This window comes from Triticum dicoccoides, chromosome 4B, assembly GCF_002162155.2.
Source record: "Triticum dicoccoides isolate Atlit2015 ecotype Zavitan chromosome 4B, WEW_v2.0, whole genome shotgun sequence".
NCBI lineage: Eukaryota > Viridiplantae > Streptophyta > Magnoliopsida > Poales > Poaceae > Triticum > Triticum dicoccoides.
In genome coordinates, this window is record NC_041387.1 from 59,536,580 (window position 1) to 59,547,663 (window position 11,084).

General features: G+C 48.2%; 1 pseudogene; it reads left to right on the top strand.

Annotated features, from left to right (window-relative positions):
• The first annotated feature begins 2,350 nt into the window (after positions 1–2,350).
• Positions 2,351–3,626, top strand: LOC119293342 (annotated as a pseudogene).
• Positions 3,627–11,084: the final 7,458 nt, after the last annotated feature.

Consider the following 11,084-nt stretch of genomic DNA (forward strand, 5'->3'; position numbering starts at 1 on the left):
TAGAATATGTAGGAGCCAATATGGGCATCCAGGTTCCACTATTGGGTATTGACTGGAGAGGTGTCTCGGTCATGTCTACATAGTTCTTGAACCCGCAGGGTCCGCACGCTTAACGTTCGATGATGATATAGTATTATATGAGTTATGTGATTTGGTGACTGAATGTTGTTCAGAGTCCCGGATGAGATCATGGACATGACGAGGAGTCTCGAAATGGTCGAGAGGTAAATATTGATATATAGGACGATGGTATTCGGACACCGGAAGTGTTTCGGGGAGTACCGGGCACTTATCAGATCACCGGAAGGGGTTCCGGGCACCCCTGGCAAAAGATATGGGCCTTATGGGCCAAGAGGGGAAACACACCAGCCACAAGGGGTGGTGCGCCCCTCATATGGGCCGACCTAAAGAGGAGAAGGAAAGGGGAGAAGGGAAAGGAAAGGAAAGTGTGGATTAGGATTCCCACTTCCTCCCCCCCACCTCTTTCCTTCCCCCTCCGACAAACATGGCAACAAGGGCGCGGCCAAGGGCAGGAGCCCAAGTAGGATTCAGACCTACTTGGGGAGCCCCTTGGCATCTCCCCTCTCTCTCTCTCCCACCTCTATATATATGAGGAGGGGGTGCCTAGCACACACCAGATCAATTGTTAGCCATGTGCGGCGCCCCCCTCCACCGTTTACATCCCCGGTCATATTTTCATACTGCTTAGGCGAAGCCCTGCGGAGATCACTTCACCATCACCGTCACCACGCCGTCGTGCTGACGAAACTCATCTACGACCTCGACGTCTTGCTGGATCAAGAAGGCGAGGGACATCACCGAACTAAACGTGTGCAGAACCCGGAGGTGCCGTGCGTTCGGTACTTGATCGGTTGGAGCACGAAGAAGTTCGACTTCATCAACCGCGTTGTGAAACGCTTCCGCTTATGATCTACGAGGGTACATAGACACACTCTCCCCCTCGTTGCTATACATCTCCATGGATAGATCATTGCGTGTGCGTAGAATTTTTTTTGTTTTCATGCAACATTTCCCAGCAAGACTAGCTCTTGGATGATTTACAACATCATCCTCACCAAGGTTAGCACAGAAGCTATCATCATGATCCAAATAGAGGCTGAAAAAAGTGGTGCCCAATATCAAGAAACATGAGCATTCTGCCAGCCTATTCATCATCAGTAATTGCCCTGAGACCAGTTGTGCTAAGTGTAAGGATGGGGACACAGCAGAAAACCTTAAGCCTCCTTGCCATCTCATAACATATTTCTTCCACAAGATTTTCAATCATAATAGGTGACCAAGTGACTCTTTCCACTTGATCCCAAATGGCACACCCATCTACATAAGAACGGTTCCTGCCTTAGCCAACAAAAAATCCACCAGGGTTGATCTCCACCAAAAAATTGCTGCTTCGACGACCTGACACAACAATAACAGTACTAGATCAATCACAACCGACGAGAGATTCAATTTGGTTAACTCTCAAAAACCCTAAGCCCCAATTCCCTTAACCCCCAAATCCTGAGTGAAAACCCTAGAACAATCGGTCCAACCTTGCAACTAGAACACATCTTAAATGGAAATGCGGCCCTAAAAGGAGGTCTTTTGACGATCAAAACGCACAAAGGCTCGGGTTCCATTGGGGGCGAATACGTACTGTACACAGGGGGGTGCCCCTTTTGCGCGACGAACAAGGGCCATTCCCGACGCCTCCCGCGAGAAGAACACGCACAACGGCCGCCTACGCAACCACGGAGGAGCTCCGCGCCTCAACTTGCCTGCACCGTTGACGATCACCGAGGGCGGCGTCGCCTATGCAGCCGTTCCCTGTTTCCAATCGAAGACGAAGATGCGACGTGAGTGGAGGAGGGGTGAATGGGTGGATTCCGTGATGGCCAGGGGGCTCAATGTAAAATATCGACGGCGACGCCTTCGTGGTTCGCCACTTGGCCTGGACGACCGGTCAACCACGCTGTACCCATCATGTACCGTATTTTCACGTCACATCATATTCAATGACCGTATCGAGCGTATTCTAAAGCTCAGTGACCGTATCGTGCTTGAGTGTATTTATCTCCACAGAATCCGATGCTCAAAAGCCATCGTTGCCATGGCACCATCCATCGACCCGTTGCACATCTCTGCCATCACAGCTTCCGTTGCCCAGAAATTCAATATTATGCCTAATAAAACTAAAGATAACAAAGAAATCTGGACTCACATAGCCGTTGCGGGATGCCGTCTCCACTCTCCACCAACGGCTCTATTCCCCCCACCGCCCGCTCCACGTTGACCGTTTCAACCATTAAAACCCTCCCTTCCCTCTCGCCCTTCTCCCCACACCCCCAATTCCCCATCTCTCTCCCCCCAAACCGACGCGCACATCCATCCATCCGCTTCGTCCCCGGCCACGGCCCAAACCCTAGAGACCGACAACCGCCGCGCGAGCAGCGAGAGGGGGAGGAGGAAACTGGCGCCATGAACGACCTCATGACCAAGTCCTTCATGAGCTACGTCAACCTGAAGAAGGCGGCCATGAAGGACCTCGAGGCGGGCGGCGACGAGACCGAGCTCACCCAGGACGGCGGCGGCGGCGCCACCGACGAGCGCCTCAAGGGCTTCTTCAAGGAGGCAGAGGCGGTCCGCGAGGAGATGGCGGCCATCCGCGACGCGCTCGCCCGCCTCCATGCCGCCAACGAGGAGGGCAAGTCGCTGCACCAGCCCGACGCGCTGCGCGCCATGCGGGTCCGCGTCAACGCCGACATCGTCGCCGTGCTCGGCCGCGCGCGCGGGATCCAGCGCGCGCTCGCGGACATGGACGCCGCCAACGCCGCGTAGCGCAGGCTCTCCGCGGGCTGCCAGGAGGGCACCACGCTCGACCGCACTCGCACCTCCGTCACCGCGGGCCTCCGGAAGAAGCTCAAGGACATCATGCTCGACTTCCAGGCGCTGCGCCAGCGGATGATGTCCGAGTACAAGGACACCGTCGAGCGCCGCTACTACACGCTCACTGGGGAGGTCCCCGAGGACGAGGTCATCGAGCGCATCATTTCCGAGGGCCGCGGCGAGGAGATCATGAGCGCCGCCGTCGCCGAGCACGGCAAGGGCGCCGTGCTCGCCGCGCTCAACGAGATCCAGGACCGCCACGACGCCGCCGGGGAGGTGGAGCGCAGCCTCCTCGAGCTCCACCAGGTGTTCCTCGACATGGCCGTCGTCGTGCAGTCGCAGGGGGAGAAGATCGACGACATCGAGAACCACGTGATCAACGCCAGGGACTACGTCCACTCCGGCAACAAGGAGCTCGGCAAGGCCCGCGAGCACCAGCGCGGCAGCCGCAAGTGCCTCTGCATCAGCATCATCCTGCTGCTGCTCCTCATCCTCATCATCATCATCCCCATCACCACCAGCCTCAAGAGGTCCTGAGCAACCACACCACACCGGAGTTTGTGACGATGATCATCTGGACACCTGCATTTGTGTCTATGTTGTTTCGATTTCGTATTCTACTGCTTCATTCGTTGATTTCTGCTCCCTCCGAATGTCTCTATGCCGTCAGGATTTAGCTGATGATGAATAGTACACCGTATATCTGTTCAGTTAATTTGCAACCCTGAAAAATCTGCTGATCGATTCTGTGCATGAGATGAGATTTGGTGCGTGGATTTGTTGCTGTTGCAGTAGCCTGCAGATTTATTGTGCTTGCAGCTGGGGCCTGAGCACCCTGTACACAAGATAGGCAATATTTGTGGCTTCCTATCATCACTAGTAGAATGTCCGTGCGTTGTCACGGGCATTTCAGTAATTTTGCTGGTTGTATAAGCATAATGCATGTATAGAAAAGATAGCCAATAAAATACAATCAGAAAATAAATAAAATTAATTTTCTGACGAGACTTCCTCGTGACTAGGACAAACTCTCCCCTCTAAATTTCGCCGGCGAGTCCGTCGATTCGCCTCCCCTGTGTCTACCGCTCCAACGGCCGGTGGCAGGGAGGGGAATCCCAGTGCCTCCGCTCCGGTTAGTAGTTTAGGTTAGGGATTTCTATTCCTTGAAGGCGTGGTGCTCAGGCGGATGGCGCGCTACTTCCTTGAGTTTGTCTTTCGGACTCTAATCCACCTCGAGTTCGTTCGTCTAGACGTAGTCAATGGAGTTTCGGCATAGATTCTTGTTGTCTCTTTTGCGGCGGTGAGGTTAGGGTTTCTCGTCATGTGGCAAGATGTGCAGGTGCTTCAAATCGATGCAATGGTTCAACGGTGACGACTGCGATTCCAGAGTGTTGGTCCTTAGGGACACGTGTACGAAGACTTCCCTCCTATCATCGGAAAAGGTCAAGCCGGCTCCGATAGGGGAGCGACGACCGTGGTGCGTCGGCAACTTGTTTTGGCGGGGGTAGTGGTTGTTTTTGGGGTGTTGGAATCTCAATGTAATTTTTAGTATGTTTGAGATGATTTGTACTTTCGGTGAACTTTGATAATAGATCTAGATCATTTCCACACAAAAAGAAAGAAAATGAATAAAAAATGCAATATGACATTGTATACATTTAGAGTAATGACTCAACTAATTAACTATTACAAACTAAAATCTCATTGATGTGTTTAAGATATTCTCATACAATGTCAGGAATGCTATCTTTAGCATCATTTGCATGATTCTTAAGCAATCTCTACTAATTAAAAAGCACATAAGGCTATACAATTATGATAACTTACACAAAACTGCAGATCCATGAAGTGTACAGGAGGGTCTAGAACCAAAAAGACCTCATTGCATGCAAGCATACATATGGCCATGTTGAAACAAATCCATAGAACATGTTAAGTATGCCTTCATTTTTTGAGACTTAAGCCCATTGGATGTGGCATAGAGATTCACACCCATTCCTTTCTGAAAAATAATTAGTAAGAATCACAAAAATGTATATTGATGCATAATATACTTATAAATGTTGCTTACTCTAAACAATTGACATAATCGATCAACAAGATGTATTTGCAATGGCAGTCAACTAATTCATGTGGACTCTCCAGGAGCACGACATCAGAATTAGATAAATCAGGCGTCCTTTTATCTTATTCATGTCTAACTCTCCGTCGAAAGTGTTTCATATCTTCTGGCAAAATATTAGTAAAAAACAAATCTAAGAGAAAGCTTAAGATGAAATAACGAGAACATGTATGAAAATGAAATACTCGGGTGACATGATCAAACACACATCTCGTGTCCAATATTTCATAAAATTTACCTTGAATAATACTGCACATGATGTGCTGCAAATATTACAAAAATTTCTTTAGAATATCATTCAGAGAAATCAAAAATTTGCTTTAGTATATCATACACACGATGAACAAGTCTACCTGTATGAGTCTGCTAATAAAGATTTTGTTATCAATATTGCTTTTCTCAAGACATGTAACATAATACGTTTGCTTTGATGAATATAAAACTTAATTTTTGATCTTGACAAGTGTTTACGCATCAGTTTATATTTGACTCCTGAATCTGTTTTACGACCGCCTAGTCTGTAACATTTAGATCACTTGTTGGTGATTATTTTCAGAAAATTATTTGTTGGGGTATGTGATATTTTCATTAAATAAAAAAAGTTCCAAAAGTATGTGCCATCTCTCATAGCAAACAATCGCTCCAAAAGGCGCCTCGCGCGAGACTGAAGAAAGCGCAAAGGGAGCTGGAGCGACTGATGAACGTTCCCTTTACTACTGAGGTTAGTGTGAAACAGAAAGAGATGTCGGTGCTGATTGGGAATCTTTTGCAGCAAGATGAGATATACTGGTCACAGCGTGGGAGGGTAAATTGGCTCCGACATGGTGATCGAAACACAAAATACTTCAGCCATTTTGCGTCAGCTAGGAGGAAAAATCTCATTAAAAAACTGCGTGTAAATGAGAGTGGGTGGATTGAGGGGAATGATAACCTCAAACCCCTAATCTCTGACTATTTCAAAAATTTGTTTTAGTTTGATGTAGGAGAAGTGGACACAAATCTCCTAGCATCGGTCAAGTCCTTGGTGACTAACGATATGAATACATTACTTGTTGCTCCTTATACTAAGGAAGACGTGCGCAAGGCTTTATTTCAGATTGGTGACATGAAGGCCCCTAGACCGGATGGCCTACATGCAATATTCTTCAAAAGGTTTTGGCACATTCTTGGGGATGAACTAACTAAGGAAGTTCTGGATGCTATTGAGAAGAAGAAGATTCTAGATGGATGGAACTCAACAAACATTGTTTTGATCCCTAAGGTAGAGAACCCGGAGGTAATTACTCAATATAGGCCGATCAGCCTATGCAATGTGGTATACAAGATTATTTCCAAGATGATTGCTAATAGGCTTAAAAGAATTCTCCCTGATGTCATATCCCCAACACAAAGTGCTTTTGTGCCAGGCAGATTAATAACTGATAACGTGTTGGTGGCCTACGAGTGCTTTCATGCCATTAAAAAGAAAACTCATGCCACTAATGGCTTTTGCGCGGTCAAGTTGGATATGATGAAAGCTTATGACAGAGTTGAATGGGGGTTCTTGAGAGAAGTAATGGTAAAGATGGGTTTTCATTTGCAGTGAATAGAGCTTATTATGGAATGTGTATCTTCAGTAAGTTACAGAGTCAGATTTAATAACACTGAGACAGATGAGTTCTTCCCCACTCGAGGTTTGAGACAGGGAGATCCCTTATCCCCCTACATGTTCTTACTTTGTTCTGAAGGCCTGTCTAGTATGCTCGCTTTTGAGGAGGAAGTGGGAGGTATAGAAGGAATAAAAGTTTGCAGGAATGCCCCATCAATATCCCACTTATTATTTGCTGATGACTCGCTTATTCTTATGAGAGCTAATAACCAGAATGCGGTGACTCTTAAAAAGGGTGTTGGATACATATTGCGGCAGCTCTGGACAATTGGTGAGTGCTCCCAAGTCCAGTATTTTTTTCAGTCCAAATACCAGCGTTCTAGTGAGAGAAGAAATTTGTAGAGAGTTAAATATTTTGACTGAGGCTCTATCAGACAAATATTTAGGCCTCCCAACCATGGTTGGGGTGGATCATAGTGATTGCTTCCAACACCTCATTGATAGAGTTTGTCGTCGATTGAAAGGGTGGAAAGAAAAAGTGCTCTCCATGCAAGGTAAGGAAATTTTGTTGAAATCAGTAGCTCAAGCAATACCTCCATACGCCATGTCAGTGTTCAAATTACCAAAAGGTATTTGCAAGTCAATAATAGATGAAATGTCAAGTTTTTAGTGGGGTGATGATGAAGAGAAGAAGGAAAAATGCATTGGTACGCATGGTGGAAAATGTGCATCCCAAATAAGAAGGGCGGTATGGGATTCAGAGACTTACACAACTTTAACCTTGCTATGTTAGCAAAGCAGTGTTGGTGACTAATCCAAAATCCGGACTCTTTGTGTGCACGTGTTCTGAGTGCAAAGTATTACCCAGATGGTAACATTCTTAATGCCGGCCCTAAGAAGGGTTCTTCATACACTTGGCAGAGCATTGTGGCGGGAATCCAAACTTTTAAAAGGGGTTTCATTTGGAGAGTAGGTACAGGCTCAAAGGTCAATATCTGGTATGACCCTTGGATCCCTTCAAGTGCCTCACAGAAAGTTATAACGCCAAGAGGGCAGATTATGTTATCCAAAGTAGAAGAGCTAATCGACCCGCATTCGGGTCAGTGGAATGAAGATCTGCTGCGATCTGTTTTTAGTCCGACAGATGTTGAACGGATACTAAGAATTCCTCTTAATGTAGGGAACGTTGAGGATTTCGTGGCATGGCATTACACAAGGTCTGGGACGTTTTCAGTCAGTTCATCGTATCATGCAGAATTTAATCATCATATGATTCACGTTCGACTCTTGCTGATGGTTAAGGCGGGGCTCAAATAAATGGTATCTGGAAGGACACTTGGAGTCTTAGAGTTCCTGGAAAAATTAAACACTTCACGTGGAAAGTTTTGAGGGGTATCTTGCCCTGCTATGGAGTTCTTGCAAGGCGCCATATTCCTGTCACTGGCCAGTGCCCGTTCTGTAAGGTGGGCTTCGAAGATATTCGGCATTGCTTGTTTACTTGCTGTCATGCAGTGGATGTTTGGACGGAATTAGGAATGAATGAAGTGATCTACCAGGCAGTGATGGAGGACCGATCAGGATCAGTGACCATGGAAATCCTAGAAAGGAACCAATCGCTTGTTGGGGAGCTACCAGCGGTAGAGCTGATTGTAGTTGCTGCTTGGTTCATATGGTGGCAGCATCGTCAGTTTGTGAAGGGGGAAACAATCCAAACCGCAGACCGAACAGCTATCTCCATCAAGGTGTTAACAACAAACTTTGTAAGAGCGGCAACACCGAAACAACCAGTACGTAAGAGAGATCACATGTGGAAGAGACCAAATAGAGGGAGTGTTAAGATCAATGTGGATGCTTCATACAATGCTGAAACTTTATCTGGGGCAACAGGAGCCATAGCAAGGGATGATAAAGGACAATTCTTGTCAGCAGCGACATGGTACATACCGCACGCTAGTAGTGCCGTATCAGCAGAACTAATTGCTATCTGTAATGGGCTATATCCGGCGGCAAATATTGGGTGCAATAGAGTCATAATTGAATCTGACAGTGCACTGGCGATAGAGGCGGTGAACAACCACGACAACTACTTCGGTCAAGATGCTGCGACGGTTGTGGAGTGCAAAATGTTGGCTTCAGATTATGCTTCTGCATCCTTTGACAACTGTTTCCGAAAAGCAAATTCCATAGCAGATAGCTTAGCAAAACTTAGCTTTACTTCTACTTCTTCTTCTGTGTGGGACTCTACCCCACCCGACCTTATTTCTCACCTGATTGTAAGTGACATGGCCATTATTTGAGAAATAAAGTCCTTTGATTTTTTTTAAAAACAATCACTTCTCCCTTGCACACACACAACACTACAACAGCTATATCTTTTTTATTCCTAAAAACCAAACGCCATGCTCCTTTTCTTCCTATCTTGGAAAAAAATCACTTATCTCACTCGCTCACCGCACGGCCACGGCCACGGCACAATCCCTCACTCTCTCCCCGCCAAGGCGGCGGCGCCGCCATGTCTACTCCCTGCTGCCTTCCCTCCACGGCATTGCGTTCAGCCCACACTCTCCTCTCACTGCCGCCTCCCATCCTCTCCATGGCATCATCGTCCTGTCCACTCCCCGCCACGGTGTTGCCAACACATCTGGCGCGACGAGCAGCCGGATACGACCGGGAGGCGCAGAAGGCCTCACCGTTATCCATTCGCAGAGCCCGTCCAGTTTTGGGTGAGATGACCTCGGGCACGAGGTGTGGCGCGATGAGTTGGATGGATGGCGCCCTGGTCATCGGACCCAGTCTTCTACCTCAGCCGAGACGCGCCGTCCATCTCCATGGTGTGGCCATCCCAGGCAGCGGTGAAGTAGCCTCTGGGGAGAGCTCGACCGGGCGCGAGCACGGCAAGTAACTCAAGGCGCTGCAGCCGTGAGTGCCCCCCTCCCAATCCTCCCCTCGCCTGCTATTGCCTTAGGCTCTGTAGTTGGAGAATCAATTCACTCTCTCTATTGATCATTGTGTGTTACATACATGGCATTTATACACAGGGCATTGCCCGAGTCATGAGGCACGTAGGCCCTCGATCCTATATACGTGGGCATGCACAACATCCCATTACAACACAACTCAACACCCCCCCCCTTAGCCGAAACTCCATTGGCATGGACGTTGAGGCTGGATCGGAACTCGTGGAACACCAGAGATGGCAAGCATTTTGTGAACAAATCAGCAAATTGTGAGCTCGAGGGGACGTGCAAGACCCGCACATCACCGAAGGCAACACGATCACGTACAAAATGAAGGTCTATCTTGATGTGTTTGGTGCGTTGAAGCTGAACCGGATTGCACGCGAGGTAGGATGCGCTGATATTGTCACAGTAAATGATGGTGGCTCGCTGTGGTGGACACTTGAGTTCATGGAGGAGTTGGCGTAACCAGCAGGACTCGTCAACGTAGTTTGAAACACCACGATACTCGGCCTCCGCGCTTGAACGAGAGACAGTGGCCTATCGTTTGGATGACCAAGAGATGAGGTTGGAACCAAGGAATACACAAAAACCGAACGTGGATTTCCTCGTGTCAGGGCAACTGGCCCAATCTGCATCCGTGTATGCAACGAGTTCCTTGGAGGATGACTTTTAGAATTGTAAGCCATAGTGGGAAGTGCCTTGGAGGTATCTCAGAATATGCTTGACGAGCTGCATATGCGTGTCGTGAGGCTCATGCATGAAGAGACACACTTGTTGGACGGCATAAGATATGTCCGGCCGTGTCAAGGTGAGATACTGAAGGGCACCTGCAAGACTGCGATAGTAGGTGGGGTTGGAGAGGAGCTGACCATGGGAGAGGGACAGCTTGGAGCTCATGTCGATGGGAGTAGAGACGGGCTTACAATGTAACATGTTGGCACGCTCAAGAACCTCCAAGGTGTACTGTTGCTGACTGAGGAAGAGCCCCGAGGAGGTGGTGGTGACGTTGATGCCGAGGAAATGGTGTAGGGGGGCCATATCGGTCATGGAGAACTCAAACTTGAGAGCCGAGATGACGTGGTGGAGTGTTTGTGGAGAGCTGGCTATGAGAATGATATCATCTACATACACAAGCAAGTAGGCGATGGAGGTGCCGTGATGGAGGATGAATAAGGAGGTGTCACTCTTGGAGCCATGAAAGCCAAGAGATAGAAGGAAGGCCCAAAAATGAAGAAACCACGTGCGAGGAGCTTGCTTGAGGCCGTAGAGAGACTTGTGGAGGCGACAAACATGATCCAGACGAGTGATGTCGACAAAACCAGCGGGTTGGGAGCAGTAGACGAGCTCGTTGAGATCACTATGAAGAAATGCGTTCTTGACGTCCATTTGGTGGATGGGCCAAGAGTGAGATGTGGCAATGCTCAACACCACACGGATGGTAGCCGGCTTAACCACCGGGCTGAACGTCTCATCGTAGTCCGCACCTTCTCGTTGTGTGAAACCTCGAAGCACCCAACGAGCTTTGTAC